Source organism: Brienomyrus brachyistius, unplaced genomic scaffold, assembly GCF_023856365.1.
Source record: "Brienomyrus brachyistius isolate T26 unplaced genomic scaffold, BBRACH_0.4 scaffold72, whole genome shotgun sequence".
In the NCBI taxonomy this organism is placed as follows: domain Eukaryota; kingdom Metazoa; phylum Chordata; class Actinopteri; order Osteoglossiformes; family Mormyridae; genus Brienomyrus; species Brienomyrus brachyistius.
This window is the reverse complement of record NW_026042347.1, coordinates 119,114-142,766: the sequence shown is the minus strand read 5'-3', so window position 1 is coordinate 142,766 and position 23,653 is coordinate 119,114. Positions and strand designations below refer to the sequence as shown.

At 46.2% G+C, this 23,653-nt stretch overlaps 1 pseudogene; it reads left to right on the top strand.

Moving 5' to 3' along the window:
* Positions 1-23,653, top strand: part of LOC125726458 (intersectin-2-like) — a 155,924-nt pseudogene that overhangs the window by 121,839 nt on the left and 10,432 nt on the right.

Here is a 23,653-nt window from a genome sequence, read left to right as displayed (position 1 = left end):
GCTTATAGGCCGTGGTACGTCTGGGCTATTATGCTTAAATTCTTTATTAATTAATGTTGGCTATGTGCTTTATAACACGTTTTATACTTTAAAGTTTATACACTTTAAAGTTCCGAAAACGACTTGCCTCACCTGTTTTCAATAAAAGACAGTGGTGTGTGGATATCGTGGCTGCACGCACAAGCGCGACATGGAGTTATTTTAACAAGGATCTCCAGCGTTATTCCCTGATTCTTGTTTGATTTGATTTGATTTGATTCAAACCCTTTATTGCTGTTGCAATATACCATGTCACTAGTCACAAGTACCAGCGAAAAACAGGCCATCGCCCGACCTTACATATACAACATCACAGTAGGGGGTAGACCGGCCGGGAGACAGGGGAGGAGAGAAGAGAAGAAAAGAAACAGAGTAACATGAGGAGAGAGGAGGACATTGGGGAGTGGGGAGGACATTGTGGGAACCGAAAAAAACACCTCAGCAACATAAGCACATGGTCACACCTTACAACATAAAAATGACACGACTTGCAACGGGTGAGGGAAAAGGGGTGGTGGAGGTAGTCCAGCAGAGACAGACAGCCATCCGGTCCTGCAGCCATGTAGGCGCTGGTCAACAGACCCGCCTGTTCACGCTGGGGGTATGAAGCGGCGAAGGCGTTGGATGGGGGGGAGGGAGCGGTAAGTCCTTGGGATCGGGGGAGAGGAATGCAAGAGAGTCTCACTGCCTTGTCCTTCAGGGGGAGTTGTTAGTTCAGCAGCGGCCTTGGCCGAGGCCAGTGCTGATTGGGGGGAGCCAAAACCTGATAGAATAGGGTTGTTTGGGTTTTTGTACGAGAAGCTGTAATTTCCAGCTCCACTAATGTCCACGCGTTGTTGTGGAGATGCTTAAGATGTTTTATTTTAAATAACACATTAGCCGAAAAGAGTTTCATTGCTTAAAAACGATGAGGTTAAAGAGGCTTATTTTAAATAAAAGATCAGCATGTGTTGTCATACATCTTTTCAAGTTCTGGTTATACCTTTTGATTAACCATACGTAGATAAATTTAGCTAATTGTAGCTAAGCAATCCGGGGGGGGGGGGGGGGGGGGGGTTAGAGATCGACTTTTATTTAAATTAGAAATAGATTATTTTACACTATTTACAAATAAGCATATAAAATATAGAATTGGTGTGCATTCTGCCAGAATGGCGGCATGCTTCTCACAATCCAGGCCAACGGTTCGCCTCACGACAACAATTTCCCCTGGTAGCCATTTGACAGCAGCTTCACGCAACGAGCTGGCTCAATAAAGGAAATGCTGTGTGGATCTACGCGCGTGCGCCACACGAGAGTGAGAGCATGCATTCGTTTAAACAAGAATTAACCGCGTTATTTCCTGATTATTGCTATCGAAAATGCTCAGAGCGCTTTACTTTATTATTCACATTGACAGAAATGTGCTTCATTACTTAAAATCATTACGGTTATAGGGGTTTTATTTGCTAAAACAGGCGCTCCGCCGGCGTAGCCATTTTTAAAGGGGCGTCGGCGTGGGTGCGCATGCGCCAAACGCCGGACTAGCGATCGTCCATTCCGACCCGCGTTGTTCAAACAGGGCAGTCGCATGTGTCGGAGCTCCAGGATCGTTTCGTCCTATTTCTTCTAAAAGTTTGCCGCTTACATGCTTTCTCAAACCTGGTAAATATAACTAAAGTCTTTCGTGTTGGTTAAATGTAATGAGTGATCGCTTCTTTTAAAACGACGGGCTTGTTTGTTGTTTTCGCTTGTTTAAATTTGCTGTTCTGCTGCTTCTTTCGGGCATGTTTGTTTAAATTCACACTGCTTTTCTTTTAAAATAACACTAAGGGTTTTCTTCTTTAACACACTTGGTGCTTTCTTCTTTTAAAACATTTGGGCGCTTTCTTTTAAAATACGCCGCGGCGCTTACTAACAACACAGGGCCGGACGGACGCCCCCTCTGAACGTGTATGCGCTAGCTTGCCATTATCCTGTTCTATGTTTTATTATTATTATTTACCTTAAAAACGTAATTAAAAAAGCACATTAATAAAATACATGTAATGTATTTTTATTCTATTAAAGTTTAATCTCCCAAACCCCCCTATCTGCAACACGTGGCATAAGCATGTATTGATACCATATATGGGCATAAACCCTCGACCAATCAGCATCAAGGATAAGCCACTTCCTCTTATGACGTCAGAAGCGGAGAATTAAGCTCCGCCCAAGGTACCACATAATATTTTTTCACATAAATATATAAAATGTACATATACAGGGGAGAGGGAAAGCCCCCCCCCCCAATCAGGATTACATTTAGTTATATTCTAGCCAGAGAGAAAATGTATAATACTATATTTTTCGTGTTTAATCAGCTCACTGAACACAGGCATTTATTTTTGTCAAACATACAGTACTGTGCAAAAGTCTTAGGCAGTCCAAAGAAATGTTTAAAGCTGTTTATCTGGGTAGCAAGTGTACTTTGGCTTAGAACAAAAAATACAATTTAACATTAGAACTTGTGCAAATTAAGAGTAACACAATAAAAACTAGTAATAATTTCTTCTGTGTTCTAAAAAGTTACTGATATCTAGTTGGATGGCTAGATGAACACCACATCAGTTCCCAAACTTCTCCTCAGGGGCACCTCAGCCGTTCCATGATTTTGCTAAATTTCACCAACAGCTCAATTAAATTATTAAATATATTGGTTAAAAAAGTCAGTGCGAGATTGACTAGCTGTATGAGGTCTGCTAGTGGCCAAGTCAAAAAATACATGGCTGCACTGGACGGTCGCTGCAAATACTAGGATGATTTTAGCAGAGGTTCTGAAATGGCGAAGATGACACACTTTCAGAGTGAAAAGGATTATAAAGGTTAAAAAGCAGAGATTTCACCTTTTTGCCAGGAGAACCAGCAACATGTCACAGTGACACTGAGGAGTCACTATAAACCCAAAACCCTGGATAGAGGGACTGAGTGAATGAGGAGGTGAATCTGTGCAGGGGGGTCAGTCCATCAGAGAAGACTCTGTAGAAGGACAGAGCACCAGCCCCCCAGTCCAGATACACTCCTACTCTGCGGGAGCCTGAGGGCCGTATGGGTATGAGAGTCTCTTTATTATTGTGCCAGACAGAGTAACTGTCAGTATAACAGCACAGAATCCATGACTTGTCATTGTATCCAAGGAGACAGTCCCTCCCTCCTTTCCTCCTGATCCCTTTATAAGTCACTCCTATCCAGGCTTCATATCCATCCCACTCAGCCTCCCAGTAACAGCGGCCAGTCAGACTCTCTCTGCACAGAACTTGGGGGCGGCTGTCAAATCTCTCTGGATGATCAGGATATGGCTGCCGCTCTGCCCCCTCTGTCACCTTCCTGTTCCCCCCTGACAGAGACAGGCGTCTGTTTGCTGTGTTGGGGTCCAGCGTCAGCTGGCAGGAGTCTGTAGGCAGGAGGAAGAATTATTAATCCCATCAGGCCGCCTGTTTAAAAACAGCACAGCTTCCCCTAACGAAGCGGGAACTGAAGCTTATGAAACAGCTCAGGAAATGTCGGAGGGAAGCGAGCTAAACTAACAGCTTAATTAGTGAAATTACGGGGAAGTAAAATTACAAAGCAGCGATATTCATCAGACATATTCATCACAAGCATATTTACCACAAAACGGCACCAGAGATCAATACTAAAGTCAGTGTCTTTCCTTCTAACTGCTAATTCCGGCGAGTGCGGCATGAAAATGGCCATCAATAACAGAATATTTAAGTAATATTATTACATATTTAAAGTGACATTTAATAAAAGTTTGGACCTGGATTCTGATACAAAAGCTGTTTCCGGCGCCGGAGTTGCGCTCCATGAGGATTCAGTATTTACAGCGATTGCTAAAGATGGTCTTTAGTCACAGCAAAGCCGGTCTGAATGCATTTCAAATGCATCGGCTTATTTCCATGAAGCATATGTCATACTGTATCTACTGATCCGGGAGAAACGCTGCAGTGTGGAGCGGGGCGGAATAGGTGCCGCGCAAAGCCGGCAAACTAATGATAATACCGTCTACAAACCATCAAAAAAAGCGGATTAAACTACACAGTGAGACGTGCATCATGAAAAACAGAAAGGTTCTCATTACCTCATTAAACAGAAAAATATTGCTCAGAAAAACGGGATTATTATTTTATTAATTCGAAAAAACAGACTTGATTTTTTTCCCAGATGAATGCAATACGCTTCCATAGCGAACCGCTTACCACGCGCGTGACTCTAGATACGGCGCCGCTACCGCGAGGCGTGAGCCCCGCATCTCGCGCACGCGGCCGCTCTAATCTGTTAACATGGGCGCCGAAATGAAATTTGATATTTTCCGCCGCACATGATGCACATCCAGTGTGTCCTGGGCGCTAATTTCTTTTAGCACCGTGGATCAGGAGAACTTTTTAATATTCATGAGTGAAGCCCTACACGATTGGCTGGCTGATTAATATTTATGAGAGGGGCACTACCTCATTGGCCAGTTAACATCGACTTGTGCTGCCTGTTTCTTCTACCTAAAGCAGGGGTGTCCAAATCCAGTCCTGGGGGGCCGGTGCCCTGTGTAGCTCAGCTCTTTCCCTGTTCCACCATAAATAATTCAGCTCAAGAGCTGTGTGGTTATTAGCACAAGGAGATGAATCAGGTGTGTTAAATGAGGGGAAACCCAAAAATGTGCAGGACTCTGGCCCTCCAGGACTGGATTTGGGCTCCCCTGGTTTAAGGCATTCAGTGACCAATCAGTAATATTCTCTCATGAATATTAATGAGTGTTACAGAACCACCCTGTAAAAATGCAAATTCACATTTCGCACATTTGCACGGAAAAGATGGCGGCAGGTGCAGTATTTATCAGAACAGTTTTGGTCACGTTGGAAAAAGGAGTATCTGTCTAACATCGCAACAAGACAGAAATGGCACTCTCCAAGGAGAAACTTGAAGGTTGGAGATGTTGTGATGGAGAAAATGGATGACTTGCCACGCAATGAATGGAGATTAGCACGTTGACCCCTGGAATGTGTGGGGACATCAACATGTTGTTGTTGTAGGTTGAGGGAATCTAGCAGCTCCAGGAAATCAGCAGTGAGATAACCGGAAGTGGTCTTTACTCTACTCATCAACTCTGATCTGAGGAACTTTGTTTCTAGTGTCGACGACATTCCTAGGGTGAGTTACGCCCACTTCCGGTTTTGTTGCTAATATGCTAACATGATTGTAGTTTTTTTTTCGGTACATTGCCTATTTTGACGCTAATTTCTTCACTCGATTCTACTCATCAAGCCGGATCTGAGTAACTTTGTTTCTAATCTCTAGGGTATTCCTAGGCTGTGAGATGCCGACTTCTGGTTTTGATGCTAATATGCTAGCATGATTGTAGTTTTTTGTACATTGCCTGTTTTGATGCTAGTTTTATGTCTTTACTCTACTCATCAACTCTCATCTGAGGAACTTTGTTTCTAGTGTCGACGACATTCCTAGGGTGAGTTACGCCCACTTCCGGTTTTGTTGCTAATATGCTAGCATGATTGTAGTTTTTTTGTGCATTGCCTGTTTTGATGCTAGTTTAATGTCTTTACTCTACTCATCAACTCTCATCTGAGGAACTTTGTTTCTAGTCTCGACGACATTCCTAGGGTGAGTTACGCCCACTTCTGGTTTTGATGCTAATATGCTAGCATGATTGTAGTTTTTTGTACATTGCCTGTTTTGATGCTAGTTTTATGTCTTTACTCTACTCATCAACTCTCATCTGAGGAACTTTGTTTCTAGTGTCGACGACATTCCTAGGGTGAGTTACGCCCACTTCTGGTTTTGATGCTAATATGCTAACATGATTGTAGTTTTTTCTGTACATAGCCTGTTTTGACGCTAGTTTTATTTCTTTACTCTACTTATTAAGATGGATCTGAGGATCTTTGTTTCTAATCTCTAGGGCATTCCTAGGCTGGTGAGATGCCGACTTCTGGTTGTGATGCTAATATGTTAACATGATTGTAGTTTTTTGTACATTTTGATGCTAGTTTTATGTCTTTTCTCATCATGTCTAATCTGAGGAACTTTGTTTCTAGTCTCTACGAGATTCCTAGGCGGAGATACGCCCACACATCTGGTTTTGATGCTAATATGCTAACATGCTAAGTTTTGAGATTACTCCATATTCTGAATCTGGGTGTTGCTATACGCCTAGATCAAACCTTTCAGCCTGATCTGAGCATGCCAAGGCATTTTACATGCTAACAGGCTAGCATGCTAACTTTTGAAATAATTAAAATGCTTGTAGCTTTTTTATACAGTGCCTATTTTGACGCTAGTTTCATCACCTGATTCTACTCAACTCTGATCTGAGGAACTTTGTTTCTAGTGTCGACGACATTCCTAGGCGGAGATACGCCCACTTCCGGTTATCTCACTGCTGATTTCCTGGAGCTGCTAGATTCCCTCAACCTACAACAACATGTTGATGTCCCCACACATTCCAGGAACGTTCTGGCCTCATCCCAGCTCATTCAGACTCAGCTAGCCACTGTTTGGTGAGTGTCCACTGAATTCTTCACGGCCGCAGTGGTGCGCTTGGTTTATTTGCCCCTCTTAAATTACGTAGCTCAATCCTTTCAGCATCCACTCTATGCGGGCAGTGTGTGGCTCCACAGGTGAGGACCATATGTCTGTAACCTCAAGGTCGACAGTTCAAGTCCCCGGATTGGCAGTGATTTCTCTGCTGGTCCCCTGAACAACCTCTAATTGCTCCAATTGACCCTGCGCTGATTTCAGAAGCCATCATGATATTTCCAGGGCTGGTTGCTTTTCTTAAGTGGTCTGTTCCTGTTAGCACGCGTCAGGCAGCTGGTGCGACGGCTCGAGGCAGGAGGTCTGTACTTCTGAGTTGTGACTCATGGGATCCTACTGATAATCAACTAATAGGAAGCGTGTCGCAGGTTTTTAATGTGCTGCAATAATCACTGCTTTAAAAAAAAATAAAAAAATTTAAAGGCATTTTGTTTTTTATATGTCTGTCTCTCAAAATACTGCTAAAAAATATATTGTTAGGTGAGAATACATTTTATTATTACAGCTCACCTAACAAACTTCATAGCCTAGCCTAGCATACCTTAAACATGCTTGGAACACTTGCATTAGCCTACAGTTGGACAAAACTCAGGGTAAGTTGTCATTTTTTTGTAGGTTAGTTTGGTTTTTAAATTGGACCCCTCATGGTCTGGGTGAAGTTATGCTGGTCTTCGCCATCTGTGCACCCGGTTCGATTACTGACCTTCCCACATGTTCTCCCAAGGAACCTGGCAGATGTGGACAAGGACGGCCAGCTGACAGGGGAGGAGTTCATCCTGGCTATGCACCTGGTGGACATGGCGAAGGCCGGACAGCCGCTGCCCCTCACGCTTCCCGGGGACCTGGTGCCCCCCTCCGTCAGGTAGACAGCCGCCGCCGGTGGCCAATCGGTGAACCCGGCAGAGCAGTAAATAGAGCTCTGGAAAAAAATTGAGACCACTCTATACTGGAAAAAAAATCTGCTTGTTTAAAGCTGGTTTTGCTGGCAGAAAGGTACGCTGAGCGTCAGGTTGCTTCCAGGTTCTAAGTACGCAAGTGTACAAGAATATGGTGAAACGGGAGACACTGAGAAAGGCCAGAAAGCAGCCAGGTAAAGGGTGGAAACGACTTCCCAATGCTTGAGATGCCCGTTCACTTATCCGACAGTGCCTCATGAATCATGACCTCAAGTGACCTGTACTTGGTGGAAACGTTAAGTGCAGGTGTGAGGTGCACTGCTAGGACAGTTCATAACAGGCTCATAGAAGCAGGGCTGAAGTCCCATAAAGCAAGGAAGAAGCCCTTCATTAATGAGAAGCAGGAAAGAACCAGGCTGCAGTTTGCAAAAGAAAAAAAAACATTATTCACAGATCCATACCCATAAAGGAGAACTGAGTGAAACAAAAATTGGTGCTATGGTCTCTAACTTTTTTCCATAGTTATATGTAATGAATGGGGAAAGGCGGGGGGGTTGAATATGCTGTGTCAGGCTGGACATTGACCCATCTGGAATCACAGGCTAGGAGGCTTTGTTACAGAAAGGGAGAGTGTCCCCATACACTGAGATACTTCGACTGAGCCCAGCTAAGGGACTCCTGATGAGTGAGCACGGGAAGCTGTATGGTGGTTGTTCCTGTGTAGCCTGACTCAGAGTCTCAGGTTCTAGCACCTTCTACCTACACGGAGGCATGTTGTATTTTGCAGAACGGGGAAGCAGGGGGAATTGCTTCCTTTGAATCGCACCATCGTCCCTGAAGAAATTCAAGTTGAACCACCCCAGAAGACAAAGAGTAATGGTAGCATTAGTAGAACGGACAGACGGATTTACACACACACACACACACACACACACACACACACACACAAAGACAGGCACCTTCAGCTAGTGAATGTTTTTGGTGACACAAGTGTGTATTAGTGATGTGCCGTTCTTAGTATCTTTACAAAGAATCACCTGATTCACATTGAATTGCAGGAGGTCAAAGGTCACTGCCCCTATTGCCATGGTTACCACGTGTGCGTGTGCATGGCCCTCCTTGCAGTTTCGTTCGAGGACAAGCTAAAGGAGAACTTCCAGCGGGGAAACGCTGAGCTGGAGAGGCGGCGGCAGGTCTTACAGGAGCAGGAGCGGCGCGAGCAAGAGAGGCGGGCCCAGAAGGCCCGGGAGGAGCAGGAGCGGCGTGAGCAGGAGGCGCGGGAGCAGGAGAGGAGGCGGCAACAGGAGCAGGAGCGGCGGCTGGAGAGGCAACGCGAGCTGGAATGGCAGAAGGAGGAAGAGCGCTTAAAGGAGCTGGAACGCAAGGAGGTCAGTCTTTCTAGTATGGAATGCTAGCATTGTACTTGGGGTTAGGCAGTCGCTCTTTGGTCATTGGTCCAGTCCCAGCCAATCACATTTGGGTTTAGCAAATTAATGTTGTTGGCGATTCACCAGCACTGTTGCCTCATACCTTTCAGAGCTGGGGGTTGGAATCCCACCTCCACTCTTTGAGAGTTTCCATGTTCTCCCAGTGTTGTGTGGCCTTCCTCCAAAAACATGCCCTTAGGTGGTCTGGTGCCTTTAAATTCTCTGCAGTGCGAGGTTCTAGTGTAAGTGCATGTTTTGTGCCCTGCGATGGGCTGACATCCCGTCCAGGGTGTACCCCCCCAGCCTGGTGCCCTGTGCTGTCCTGGATAGACTCCAGGCCCCCCTGTGATAATTGGCTGGAAGTTAATAAAACTTCATTATTGTAACTAGTTTACTGGTGAAACTCCGTTTATGTACATCTCTGAATGGCTGGGAAGGTTTGACAGCATGTATTTGGTTATTGGTTTAGCTTGTGTGTGAACGTGTGCGACCTGTGATTAGCGCGTGTGTGCGTGTGTGTGTGTGTGTGTGTGTGTGTGTGTGTGTTTGGTCGTGATCATGTGTGTGTCCCTGCAGGCTGCTAAGCAGGAGCTGGAGCGTCAGAGGAAGATGGAGTGGGAGTGGAGGAGGCGACAGGAGCTGCTGAATCAGAGGAACCAAGAACAAGAGGACATCATCAAGCTTAAGGCCAAGAAGAGGAGCTTGGAGCTGGAGCTGGAGGCTGTGGTGAGGACCAGGCCGTCCTGCACCTGTTTGCCCCGACCGACTGCATTCCCCTTCAGGAACGAGGAACAGCCAGCTGTTGAAATCGCACTATCAGAGACGCACGTTTTCCTTTCAGATGTCAATGGTACACATGCTTGTGTCCACAGCGACAATATTCCCGCCCTCAGGACTCATAAGACCACTGTTTAATTTCAGAGAGACAAGCACAAGCAGATCTCTGACCGACTCAGGGACGTCCAGAGCAAGAGGAGCATCCAGAAGGGAGAGCTGGAACTGATCAGTCAGAAGCAGGACAGCTGCCTGCTGGAGGTCAACGCCCTGCAGCGGCAGCTTGAGGTCTGCGGCCTTCCTCCGCTGCCGTCCAAGATCCCAGCAGCTATGGGACGAGCACCAGCTGCAACACTGATAAATAGATTCAACACGGTTCTTTTTCCATGTGATCTGGCGTTATGTCTGCTGTGCGTTATACAACAGCTGTGCCACTCCTGTCTGATTAGCAGTCTTCAGATTTTGGCAACCAAGGGAGAGACTGTTCTTCACACCTTTCCTGGAGAATGTGCAGTTTTTTTGGGGGGGAATTTACTATAAAAGCAATAGATAGATAGGGTGAAGTTTCCAGGGAGGGTTTATTTCAGGATTCTCCAGCTTTCTGAGGGAGTTTGGCCTGTTTTTGTGCAGGAGGGGCAGAGGAAACATTCTCAGCTGATTGTGGAGCAGCAGAGATGCAAGGAGATCCTATGCAACATGGGGCTGAACAGTAGGTCTGGTGAGTCTGATCTCCCTGCTTCTCCCTGCGTTACCTGGCGCCCCCCCCCCCCCTGCAGTCATTCTTGAAGTACTTAAATGTCATGGTGGCACATGGGTGGTACATGCTTCTTGTGCTTCTAAAATGTAGGTGTACACTACCAGACAAAAGTTTGGATGCACCCACTTGTAATACATCTTTATATTTTAGCTACATTATTCACCTTAGAGTAAAAGGCTTGGAGGCAGTCGACAGTTTTGCTTCGATGACAGCAATGCAGAATCTTGGCGTTCTTTCAGCCAGCTTTCAGATGTAACCCCCCCTGGAAGGCTTTTCCAGCAGTACAGGAGTTTCCAGAAGTTCTGGGCACAAGTCGGCTACCAACTCATCTCGGCTCTGTAGGGTTTGGGTGGAGTGGGGGATTGTGGGGGCCAGGTTATCTGTCACAGCCCTCCCTCTCACATGTCAACAAGAAAATACTTACCATATAACCTCGAGGTGCACTTAGGGTTGTTAATGTAAGGGCCCCCTGCTGATACAGCGCGTTGCTGCACCCTCCACACGAACCACCTCAGGGATGAGAACCTGAGTGTAGTCGTGCAGCGGGTGACACCTCAGCATCACACTAGTCCGAATGGAATGGAACAGTGTACATTTTTTTCCGGTGGCTGGAGTGCCAACCCTGCCACCAACCCCCTTGCAGTTTTCCCTGCAAGTTGGAGGACTTCCTTGCAGGGCTTAGATGTAGATTGTCAGTCCCAGGATGAAGCAATTGCAGGTGAAGGGTCTTGCTTAGAGGTAGTGTTTCTGTATACAGGTCCGACACTTTCCTCCGTAAAGAGGGGCGTGACTGAGAAGGACATCGTCTGTCGGAAACTCAAGGAGCAGCTGGATGTGCTGGAGAAGGATACCGTGGCAAAACTGTCGGAGATGGACCAGTACAACGTGGACATCAAGGTGAGGAGGCATTACTGGTGGTAGAAAGGCATCAATGTTGTGGCTTGCCTCTAGTTAGCCCAGTGTGCTGTACAGGGGCCAGTAGCATTTGTAAATAGAATAAAGTGGAGAAGTGAAGCCTCAAAACATCCATAATCTATGGCCCAGAGTCCCGTGTGTTCTGAATTGGATCTGGTGTCTGTACCTTGTATAGCGAGTGGTGGTTGGCGGTGTGGCTTGGTGCTCTGCGCTAATGGTGGTGCGGGCCCGGTCCCTTCCCACAGGAGCTCCGGGAAAGCCAGACCAAGCAGCAGCAGGTCCTGGACAGACTGCGGCAGGTCAAGGCCGACAAGCTATGTGACCTGCAGCGGAGGCGAGAACTGGAGTTGGAGAGGAGGAAGAGAGAGGAGGAGGAGGCGGTCAGGTGAGCTAGGCCTCCTGCAAGGCCTGCATGCTCTGTTGTCGTTTTTGCATTTCTGTTGGCTGTCATGGTGCCAGGTTTGGTTTCCCTGCAATGGTGACTGACCTGTCCTAAATCGCTTTTTAATATCACTTTAACACTGTGCTTCCCAAGCTGGTCCTTGGGGATCCAGAGCTCCCTTTTACTTATTTTTTGTTTGTTTTTCTATTTTTAAGTGGGTCAACACATCACCTACATAATGTCAGAACATGTCAGATGGCTAAGAGCAATTTTAATGTCAATTACAGACCCAGTGTGACAAAGTTCAGTTAAAGCATTAAATTTGAATGGATGACGTGACCTTGATGGTTTGTTTAAAGAAAATATAGCTGCATCACGTGATTGAAGGGCCATGATGTGGTGCTGGGCCAAATTCAGCTTCAATGTGATGCATCATGTCATTCACAGGCAAGCCAAGCTGGAGAAAGAGCGGCAGTGGCGTGTGAAGTTGGAGCGGGAGGAGGAGGAGCGGCGGAGGAGGATCCAGGAGGAGCGGGAGGCCAAGCTGAAGGAGGAGGAAGAACGTGAGCGTGAACTCCGGGCCAAACTGCGCGCCGCTCAGGAGCAGGCTGAGCGGAACCGCCGGGCCGCTGGAGAGGAGGAGGCAGGAGGAAGCCCAGAAGAGGGAGGAGGAGAAGAGGATAGAGGAGGAGAGGCGGCGAGAGGAACATAAAAGGGCGGAGGAGGAGAGGAGGCAGAAGGAAGAGGAGAGGAGGCGGCAAGAGGAGGAGCGGAGAAAGGTGGAGGCAGAGAGAAGGAAGCTAGAGCTGGAGAGGAAAAGACTGGAAGAAGAGAAAAAGAGATTTGAGGAAGAGAGGAGGAGGCAGGAGGAAGAGAGAAGGAGGCAAGAGGAAGAGAACAGAAGGAAGAAGGAGGAGGAGCAGGAGCTGGAGAGGGAGGAGGAGGAGAGAAGACGTCAGCGGGCTCAGATAGCTGCTGTCAGGGATGCAGAGGAGCGGAGGAGACAGGAAGAGGAGCGGAGGAGACAGGAAGAGGAGCGGAGGAGACAGGAGGAGGAGCGGAGGAGGCTGGAGGAGGAGAAGAAGAGACAGGAAGAGGAGAGACGGCGAGAGGAGGACAGGAGGAGAAAGCAACAGGAGGAGGAGGCCGTGGCCAGACAGCGGGAGGAAGAGGCCCGGCAGCAAAAGCAGCAGCAGCAGCACAATTTAGGCAAGACAGACATTCATGAGAAGCTGTCGGCCCTGATCAGGGGCCTAGAGGAGCGAAAAGGTAAGGATTATGGCCTCGATGCAGCCCCCTTCGGGAGGTGTGGAAACGCAGTGACAAATCACAATCTCAGACACGTAAAGCTACCATTAGCGGTGGGGTTTGTACAGTTTCTTCATCAGCCTCCAAATGCAAGTGTCCCATCAGCAGACCCGAGGTGTCGTGTGCTGGTTCAATAGCTGCAGTGCGTCATTAGTGACACAGCGTTCTGAAGAACAGTCACACAAGGAGGTGACTGACTCACTGTCGTTGCAGGGAATTTGAGACCCGTCAAGTCAACACACAGGAAATCGGCCTCCCTGACAACCTACAGAGCCCTGTACCCCTTCACAGCACGGAACGCGGACGAGCTCACCTTTGACACGGACAGCTTGATTGAGGTATACAGAGTGCACCCCCATATGTTAATCTGTTTGTACCATAAATTAAATGTGCTGAATCATTGCCCTGGTGCCTGATTAGCTCTTTTTTTCTGAATCCTTTTCGGGTGTTTTACAGTTAGATCTAGAATCCTTTTGTTCACCATAAAGTGCAACAAGGAGCAGTTTTTTGGGGGGGGGAGGACAGAGGGGTACAAGTGCCCCTGTGACAAAATAAATAAACATGTAGACATATTTAATTTATTAATGGCACATTTCTCCTTTCATATGTTTTAGGGTGTTTTCTGGCCAGTCGTGACCTGGTTTTGGATAGTACGCCCATGTGTGTCATGTGGTAGCCCTTAACCAATCGCCTTGAGTCCGCAGGTGGACGAGAAGACGGAAGGCGAGCAGGGCTGGCTGTATGGCAGCTACCAGGGCAAGATGGGCTGGTTCCCTGAGAGCTACGTCGAGAAGCACAGCCAACCGGAATCTGCGGCCAGCACCAAGCAGGCTCTGATGCCCACAACTGCATCTACCTCAGTCTCTGCAAGGTAATGTTGCCCCTTGGTGTCCAGCATCTAAACTGGTCCTGTGTCATATCTGAATGCTTATGTGGGTCTCACTGACCGTTTTCTCCTGGTCTGTCCCTACTTCAGCAAGGCGGAGGCTAATTCCAGTACCTTCCCAGCAGGACAGAGCACTCCTGGGGGGGCAGGGCAGAACTCTGCCTTCACTCCCACCCACCCTCCAGGCTCTGCCTCTATGGAGTATGGACAGGTAGTTATCCTGGGAGCGCCCCCTACCTGAAGAATACCGTAACTGTCTCGAGTGAGAATTCAGAACTGGCCCCACCCGATCGGTCGTGTTCTTTTTCTGTATTTCCACTGCATGCCTATGCGTATTTATGTGCCAGTGAGTCTGTGGCCTGTTTGCATGGCTGCATCTGAACCATGTCTGTTCAGAAGCCTTCAACTGCTTCTGCGACTGTCTTGCACGTTACTGCAGTATTTTGTTCTGTACTATGCTTTTTCTTTATTTATATATAACAATCAGAAGCAGGTTTGCTGTTTCTGGGGACCCATTTAAAAAGCCACTTTGGGGCCCCTCCACAAGGTGGTGACTTTGTGGCCAGCAAGGGGCCCCCAACACAAATGCATGATTTTATCGCCATAAACAAGTCAACTATGTTTGCTAATAGTGTAGTTTGTATATATGTTGTTTTTTTGGTCATATTTGTGCATGTGTTTGCACATATATAACAATACACTGAGATGTACCATGTATGCACGAGAGTGTTAACTTTCTAGGTATATTCATAAGTTGGTAAACTTTCATGTTAACATTTATCAAAATGTCCATTTTTGGGGGGATTTTTAAGGTAGTTTCAAGTACGTCTAGATCAGATCTTGTTTCCTGAGTGGTGTCCCGGCTGACAGACATGTTTTCTGCGTTGTCAGGTGGCAAGTGGCCTCCAGGTGCAAGCGCTGTGCTCCTGGACGGCCAAGACGGACAACCACCTGAACTTCTCCAAGGATGACATCATCACGGTGCTGGAGCAGCAGGAAAACTGGTGGCTGGGGGAGCTGAATGGGGTGCAGGGCTGAGCCGGAATGAGTAAGTGACACTCTTGGCGGTTCCTCGGGAGGTTCCAGAAGGGTTCTGGTTCTGCTCAGACCAAAGCCTGTCAGCTACCTGGAGACTGGTGGTCATTTACTGAGCCATTTCCTTATTCTAATTCCATATTTCTACGTATTTATTACTGAAGTGGTATTTGATTTGCATTTTTCGGGGCAGGCATCTAGGAGTGATTTTAAATAATCCCTGCCTTTTCTTTGTGACATGTTTGAGAAAATGTGCTAGATTTAGTATGGTAAATTTGGTTTGACTGATTGACTCAACACTTATGAATGCTATTGTGATGTTTTTGTGCTTATATTATTGGTTGAGATAAGCGAGATCAATTTGTAAGGGATTTTTTTCTTTTTCTATTGAAAAATGCGTATGAGCAGAATCGCCGATCCATTTTTTTTCACTTTATTTTGCCAGACCCCTATATTCTTCTGTGGATGAGTTCAATAACCCTGACAATACTCTACAAGAAGGTAAGTTTCTTTTCCAGGGAAGAATTTGAATGAAAAGAAGTTAAATTAAGCTAAGCAGAAGCGCATTTTGCATACATTGTGTCTTTCTTTGATACCCAACATTCCATTTTAGCCAGTCACTACTCTTCACTTTGTTTGGCCATCTGTAATTTGAAATCTTGACTTCTCTTGCGTACCTTTTAATCATCTTGATATTAATGGTATTGCTGCTAGCATGTCAGAAGTAACCTTGAAACAGGGTCTGGTGTGAGAGGCCATTGTCGAAAAGGAGAAAGCCGGATTTTGTCACTGGCTGTTGACCGTTGATTTTCTGTCTAATCAGAAGGCAGGTTTTGTGGCAGTTAAAAATCATTTGGCCATTCTGTCTCTCATCCAATCAGAGTATGTAGCCTTATATACCTATGAAAGCCCAGAGTCAGGAGACCTCACTTTCAACGAAGGAGACACCGTCGTTGTGACGGAAAGAGAAGGGGACTGGTGGAAAGGGTACATCGGAGACAGGAGTGGAGTCTTCCCCTCCAACTACGTAACGCCAAAGGAATCTGAAGTAAATTGTCATGAACGACTTTTCTCAGAGATACTTAAACTGCAGAGTTTATTGTCTATAAATAATAAATCATGACAGGCTAACTTTTGCTACTCTGACCTCTACCAATATGTGTGTCTGTCTACAGACATATAGCACCACTGGAAAGTCAGGTGGAGTCGGCAAAAAGCCAGGTAAGGATGCGGGATCCCACAGTCACCACTCAGTAAAGAGCCAAGAAATTCACTGGCAGCCACCACACACCTTTATCTTTGCCTTTCCGTTGATGCTGGTGCATCTGCAGCTAGGCTGTGTCCTGTATACAGATGAAACACAGCTGTGTTCAATAGTCTTTGCGAGTGCCGACTGTTGCGAAGCTCTATCTACCTTGAACACGTGTGCTTGTTTGCGTTCGCATTCATTTGTGAATGTGTATGACAGAGGTTGCCCAAGTGACGACTGCGTACACGGCCACCGGAGCGGAGCAGCTGAGCCTGGCCCCGGGACAGCTTATCCTCATCCAGGGCAAGAACCCATCTGGGTGGTGGCAAGGGGTTCTGCAGGTCTGTGGACCCGTGTTGTCATGATAGTGACGTTAATCAAATGTGGAGGCCGCCCATAATGAGGTCTAATCCTGGGCTGTTTTTGGGAGGAGGCATTGAAGTTGAGTTGCGGGTCTCTCTCAGGTCAGATGCATTTGTCCTAAATTAGGTTGGCATGTATGTCCTGATGAGGAACCTCTTGTCTTGTATCTGTCCAGGCTAGGGGTAAAAAACGCCAGAACGGATGGTTCCCCGCCTCCCACGTCAAGCTCTTGGGCCCCACCAGTGGGAAGTCCACACCAGCTCCAGTTCCAAGTAAGATCAACAGCATCACATGCCAAGATCTGCGATGATCTCCGTCTGCATCTTCCGTAACAGCCTTTCCTACATGTTGGCTGTTCCTTCAGTTTGCCAGGTCATCACCATGTACGACTACAAGGCGGGCAACGAGGATGAGATGAGCTTCTCCAAAAGTCAACTGATCAATGTGCTGAACAAGGACGATGCTGATTGGTGGAAAGGGGAGCTGAATGGCGTCGTCGGCTTGTTCCCCACCAATTACGTCAAGATGACCACGGAGTCCGATCCCAGTCAACAATGTAAGTTTAATTTTTTTCCCCCCCCAAGTAATATTTGTTTGTCTTGTTGATAGTTGCAAATGTCTTAAGATACAAAGTTTGCAGCCTAGTGTTTCATGCTGTTGGCAATTACGCATTTTTAGTTCCAAAATCTAAGGTGGAAAGTGACCTTCGGGTAAAAGTTGACCCACGTTACAGTGCCCACCTGCATTGTATGGGTCTCTCAAAGGGCTGTTCTCCTGCTGACTGCAGCTCTACCAAGGCTACGGTTTGGCTTCCTGCTTGGGTCTGACTTTCTGAACAGAAATGGTTTGTGTCCAAAGATGAATCGAGAGAGTTTGCAGTAGCTGTGTGCTGCAGGGGAAACCTAAACACAGATAAGAAATGATTCATTGGTGACCTCATGGGAGGCCTGGTGATGTGAAGTAGGGCAGTTTGAAAGATACTACCTGGTATTGGCAAATGTCTTCATAAAAAACCATGATGAGAGGGTCGATGAGTTTCCACATCATGGCGTGCATACTCTCTCTTCTGCCATCCGCCTATTAGGACTGGGTTTCTTCTCAGAGTTGTGCTTCAGAGAAGCACTCCTCTCCTTCCATCCATCCGTCCACCCTCCTTACACTCTTCTCCTGCCATCTTTCCCTTCTTTCCCCCCCACCTTTCCCTCCATCTTTCCCTCTATCTGTGTTGTTCTTGTAGGACGGCATCGTTGCCTCTTCCTCCACAGCTTCTCAGAGCTGTTCAGATACCCTTTAGGTGCTCCATATCAGTCAATGCTTCCTCGCTGGATAGGGCCTGCCTTCTCATCAAATTCACTTTCTTTTACTTCTGCTTTAATATTATTATTATTATTATTATTTAAATTTTTTTCCTCATGTGTTGAAGCAGGTCCCACACACCTACCAGTCCAACAGCAAGTGCCCCCCTCTGTAATTTTTATATTCATGTTTTTAGTCTTTAAAATTGTTCTTGCTTATGATGCAAAGCAATTACAATGCCAGTGATAGATGCTGATGCCATATTTAAAGTATAAAGCATATCATTTAAACAGCTTTTTGGGAGAGCGTGAAGGTATGTAGAGTCATAGTCATTAACTATTTAAAACATATTTTTCTTTCAAAAATGGCTTTTTACCCTAAGTGCAATTGAGTATCCTAACTTTTTTTTGTTTGTTTGTTAAAACGTCTCTCACTGACAGTTATATCTGAATGTTACTGCGCAGATGGAAAATCTGGGATAATCTGTGCAGGCAACGGTGCGTTTACGCTTAGCTTGTAGTTCAGTTATGGGCTACGTACCGTTGGGTAATTGCATAAGTGTGTGTGCGTGTGTTCACAGTATGAATTCACATGTACACAGACACATGCTTTCCATTGGTAGGTTTTTTTTGCCAACCCCATGAGTGCAAACCTAACCCTAACCCTAACCCTGCTAACCCTAACCCTAACCCTAACCCTAATCCTCTCCCTCTACGAAATCCCATGGCTTTAGCTATAGTACTGTGCTCAGTGCTGGTCAACCCATTAGGTGACATAGGCAGCCACCTGGGGTGCCATCTTTTGGTGAGGCGCTGCCTTAGCCAGCCAATATCACTTTGTCGCAGACAGGGGGCCCTGGTGGTGTAGCTTGCCTACGGCGACACATGAGCTTCAACGATTACTGGCTGTTTACGTACTTCTTTAAGTACTGTGTTTTGCCTATGGGTATAGTGTGTAGAATATTCGTCATACATACCTAGACTAAGGGGAAACCTTTGTTGCCTTACATGTAGTTGTGTATTTTGAGGGTGTTATTTGTTATAATGTATGGAGTGGAAGGGTATTCAAGCAGGCAGTCATACACTGGTTGCAGCCTTCATCTTTTCCCTATGTGGGGGTCGGTGAGCCATTCGAGGGTCAAAGTTCTGGGTCCTTGCTTCACTGTTTGCTGTTTTTTCCGAACACTCGCGGCGGGCTTTGGTGGACTTTGGTTTGCCCTGTTAGTGCCCCGGTGCAGTGTCTGCCGCTTTCTCGCCTGAGGGGGTTTGGACCAGGATGCTGTGAGTTTTCAGCTGATCTGCCATAATACTGGAAATGTTTTAGAATATATTTTTTTTTGCTTTAAGTGACCTTAGGGAGGTAACGTCAATGTAAATGCCCCCCCCCCCCCACCAAGATGGAGTGGTTAATTCAGGTAATTATATGCATAACCTTTAACGAAACAAGGCCTGCTGGTGTTTAACAGTACATGTTTTGCGGTTTCTGGGTTCTAACAAGTTTAAAAACTAGTTATAACTAAGATACATGTCTTTATTTAATAATAATTGATACTTTATTGAGCCCTATGGGGAAATTCTCTTTACGCCACCCCCAGTTTGCTTTCTGTAAGTGACAGCAAGCTGGCCGCAAAGGGTAGCCACCCATAGCAGCATCCAGGGAGCTGGGGGTTAAGGGCCTTGCTGAAGGACCCGCAGATGTACTGAGGCTGGGCGAAAAACGAGGCTTTAGCCCACTGAGCCTCACACTTTGCTTTTTCATGCAACTTAAAATGAAAATCTGCCTTGCCATTGATTATTTGGTTATTGATAAAATTCAGATGTTAGATGGGCTAATTCTTTTTTTGGTCACTAAGGTTTAGACTCTGAAGATTATCCTTCTGCATGGTGCCTGCTGACTATTTGGTCCATGCCAGTGTAACTATTAGCCAGAGGTAAATGTTGACAATGTCCTTGGAACAAATGCTAAAGAATCGTATTACTCGGTTAAGGATAAAAATGGCAGATTTGGTGGTTTATAAAGTGTGGTCTTTTGCTCTCACATCAGGGTGAAACTCTCTGTGCCTCAGTGTTCAAGAAATCATCACTGCTGCGGCACTTTGTAGTAAAACTACAAGCATTTTGAATGTAACCTGGTTTGCCCAGATTTTACTCTTAGTTGTATTGACTTATTTTATTTTATATGAAAGTGCAGTTTAATGAAAAAAAAATGGATGACTGTGATATTGTGTGCTCAGTCTACAATATGTGTGATTACTTGCAGTAAGGCATAGAAATGTCTGAATAAGGTATTTAACAGCTGAAAAATATCCTCTACTTGGAAAACATTTTGCAAGCAATTAAAGGTTTGCTCTGTTTATGCAAATTTGCAATCTGTTTATGCTGCTGGCAAGAGAGATGCATTTTGAATGAATCCCTTGCATTAATTGTTAAACAGTCTATGCAGTTTGAGGTTTCATTTGGCCCCACTGGGAATTTACCCACAGTGCATTGGCAGTAGTCAAGTCAGTTTGTCTGTGTTAAAGTTCCCAAGCTGTGTTACTTTGAAAATGTGCCTCAAATTATACATATGTACATTTATCGTGAAAATAAAGGATTTGCTTAAAAAGCACCTGCTTTTTTTTGGCAAGTCATTGTCTTACACAAGGATGGTGTGAGGTTTGGTTATTAGCGTCTAATATATATATATATCCAGGACCAGGTTATTCAAGAAGCTAAGCACTAGGATGGTTACAGTCCCAGGCAAAATGGGTTCGAGAGAGGAAACCTGGCTGCGGTTTTTAAGGCTTGGGGATGAGGCTCATGCAAAAAGGCGTATTGAAAGTTACCCAATGGAGTTTCAGCGTCTGCGCGCATCTGAATTTTCAGCAAAAGGTAAGACGGACGGGAGGGTTGTTCTCGCGCAGTGACTTAGCGACAGCTCCGGGTAGCGGCTTCTCAAGCCAGTGGTTTAGCCACATGTTTGGGGCCACGCAAGACAGCTGCTGACCGCGGCTGCCCCCCCCCCCCACTCCCACCCCCACCCCCGTCATCCCCGACCCTGCAGGGTGTGCTGACCTGACCAGCCTGGACACCATGAGTCCGCAGGAGAGGAAGCGACAGGGTTACATCCACGAGCTCATTGAGACGGAGGAGCGATACATGGCTGACCTTCAGCTGGTCCTGGAGGTATGATCTGCAGTGGGGCCCCCGTGAGGTCTTTGCACTTCAGTCTGCTTTAAGCATTTGCAGTTTTGAGTTTTTATATTCTTGTCATGGATCTCATGTATAGGGCTTTGAGTGTAGGTTTTTGTGCCAGAACATGTTTAACTTATTTTCCCTAACATTTTGTTATCCCTCTTAACCTTTACTAACCCTTTCCAACTTTGCCCGTCTCTCATTTTTTTTTCTCCAGGTGTTTTACAAGCCCATGTCTGAGTCGGGACGCCTGACAGATGTTGAAATGGCCATGATCTTCGTCAACTGGAAGGACCTGATTATGTCCAACACCAAACTTCACAAGTGTGTCTTTCCACAAGCTTGTTTCTTCTTGGTAGCTGAAATTCTTGGGAATGAAACGTGATCCGATGCTGCCACCTTGCTCTAGGAATACGAACTGCGAGTATCGTGTCCCACAACAGCAAATGTCATAGGCAGAGTGAAGTCCCAGAAATAGAGAAGTGCCAGGAAAAGGAATTATCTATGCAGTCGATGGATAATAACAAAACAGGCTGCACAGTTTTTGCACTTAAAGAACTGACTGGAATGTTTGTTGAGAATGGCACTGGCCAGCATTCTGTTTTTGAAACTCACCTGAACTTTTACGAAGAAATTGCTTGGTACTGGACTTGGCGGCCTTTGCGGTTTTGGTGATTGTGTTTGTGAATGGCAGGGCACTGAGGGTGAGGAAGAAAACGGGTGGCGAGAAGATGCCGGTGCAGATGATTGGGGACATCCTGGCCTCGGAGCTCTCGCACATGCAGGCCTACATCCGCTTCTGCAGCTGCCAGCTTAACGGTGCAGCCCTGCTGCAACAAAAGACTGACAAGGAACCCGAGTTCAAGGACTTCCTCAAGGTGAGGAATGGTGGGCAGCAGCCCTGGAACAAATGGGAGGGGTAGATAGTTCATTGTTAAAGGCTGTTCCAGAGCGATCGGTAAGCGGGAGAATTGCAGCCGTCCAAATGTCCTCAGTGAAAAAGCGGTAGCGGGTTAAATGGATGTTGAACTGTTCTTTATTTTCTTCTGAAATGAATTACAAAGATATCTTGCGGGCCAATACTATGTTCTATGAGACCTCTGGACTCAACTCTTCTAAAGCACCTAGACTGAAATTTAGAGTGGTGCTTTAGATAAGGACGTAGGCTAGGGTTTCTGACTCCTAAGTGTGTGTGTGTCTCTCTCTCAGAAAATCGCTACAGATCACCGGTGTAAAGGTATGCCACTGTCCAGCTTCCTGCTGAAGCCTATGCAGAGAATCACCCGCTATCCACTCATCATAAAGAACGTAAGTCCTGCACATTGTCACCCGTGGTCCCTCCTTCAGTGTGCGATGTGGGAGGCATGACGAATTAGGCCTTGGATTTAGCTCAATTTGGGTTGCTGCTACGTATGACTTTGCCCTGCCAAAGATGCAGTTCGTGTCAATTCCTTTGGGGACCAAATGATAATGGTTGTGACCATCATCATGGTCAGCAAATACAAGAAAGAATGTGCTGTTTTGCTGGAGTTAAATACCAATGAAATGCAAAAACTTCAGGCAGAAGAGTGAGTGTTGGGGAAAGCGCCCGGCGTTTCCACCCCAACTCCACATTTACGAGACACACACAGGTTACAGTTTTACTTGCAAGGGTACCCACACTCTCTGCAATGCAAACTACAGCAGAATGTGTTACAAAGGGTGGTTCCCCTTGGCTTCTTTATTTATAGTCAATGGGGGGCGCAAGAGAGGGAAGTGAGATTCTTATCTAAGTAGGCAGCTGTTAACCACCTACTTAGAGTACAATAGCTAAGAGTATGTGGCTAGAAGATAAGAAATAACGTATACATATATATTTACACTCATTGCTGATCATACAGAAATGATTAACAACTGTTTCTTCAACCTAACAGTTGCAAGCAGCAGCCTGACAAAGCAGCAGCCTGACCCTGACAAAGCAGCAGCCTGACAAAGCAGCAGCCTGACCCTGACAAAGCAGCAGCCTGACAAAGCAGCAGCCTGACAAAGCAGCAGCCTGACAAAGCAGCAGCCTGACAAAGCAGCAGCCTGACAAAGCAGCAGCCTGACAAAGCAGCCTGTTTATCATGACAGTATGATCAGAAGCATCAACATTGTAGAAGTTGCAAAAGCACTTTAGGTACAACCTTCATTTAGACCACATTGTCATTATCCTGGAAAACATTTAATTCCGTTTCTTCAGGTCCGAGCCCTGCACGGGTGCTTTCGGCTCGGCCGTCATTATGAATTATATGTCTTCTTCATCGCCATCGCTGGAAACAGGCTCTGTCTCTATAGTTTGGGTAAGGGAGAGAAACATTGTACTGCGTGTCCGAAAAGCAGCATTAAGAGCTTGATTAATAAACATTTTCAAACATGGTATAACAGTAATAAAACAACAGAAAAATAAAATGAAAAACAAAAGAAGAGGTAGGCATGTTTTCATCAGTATTGACCACCATGTTCCTGTAATAAACCAGTCTAACCAGGATGAGGAGGACTGCGGTCGACTGTCCATGGTCATCACTTTTTGTAAGTTTCGGAGGCGGTCTAAGGCAGATGTTATATTGG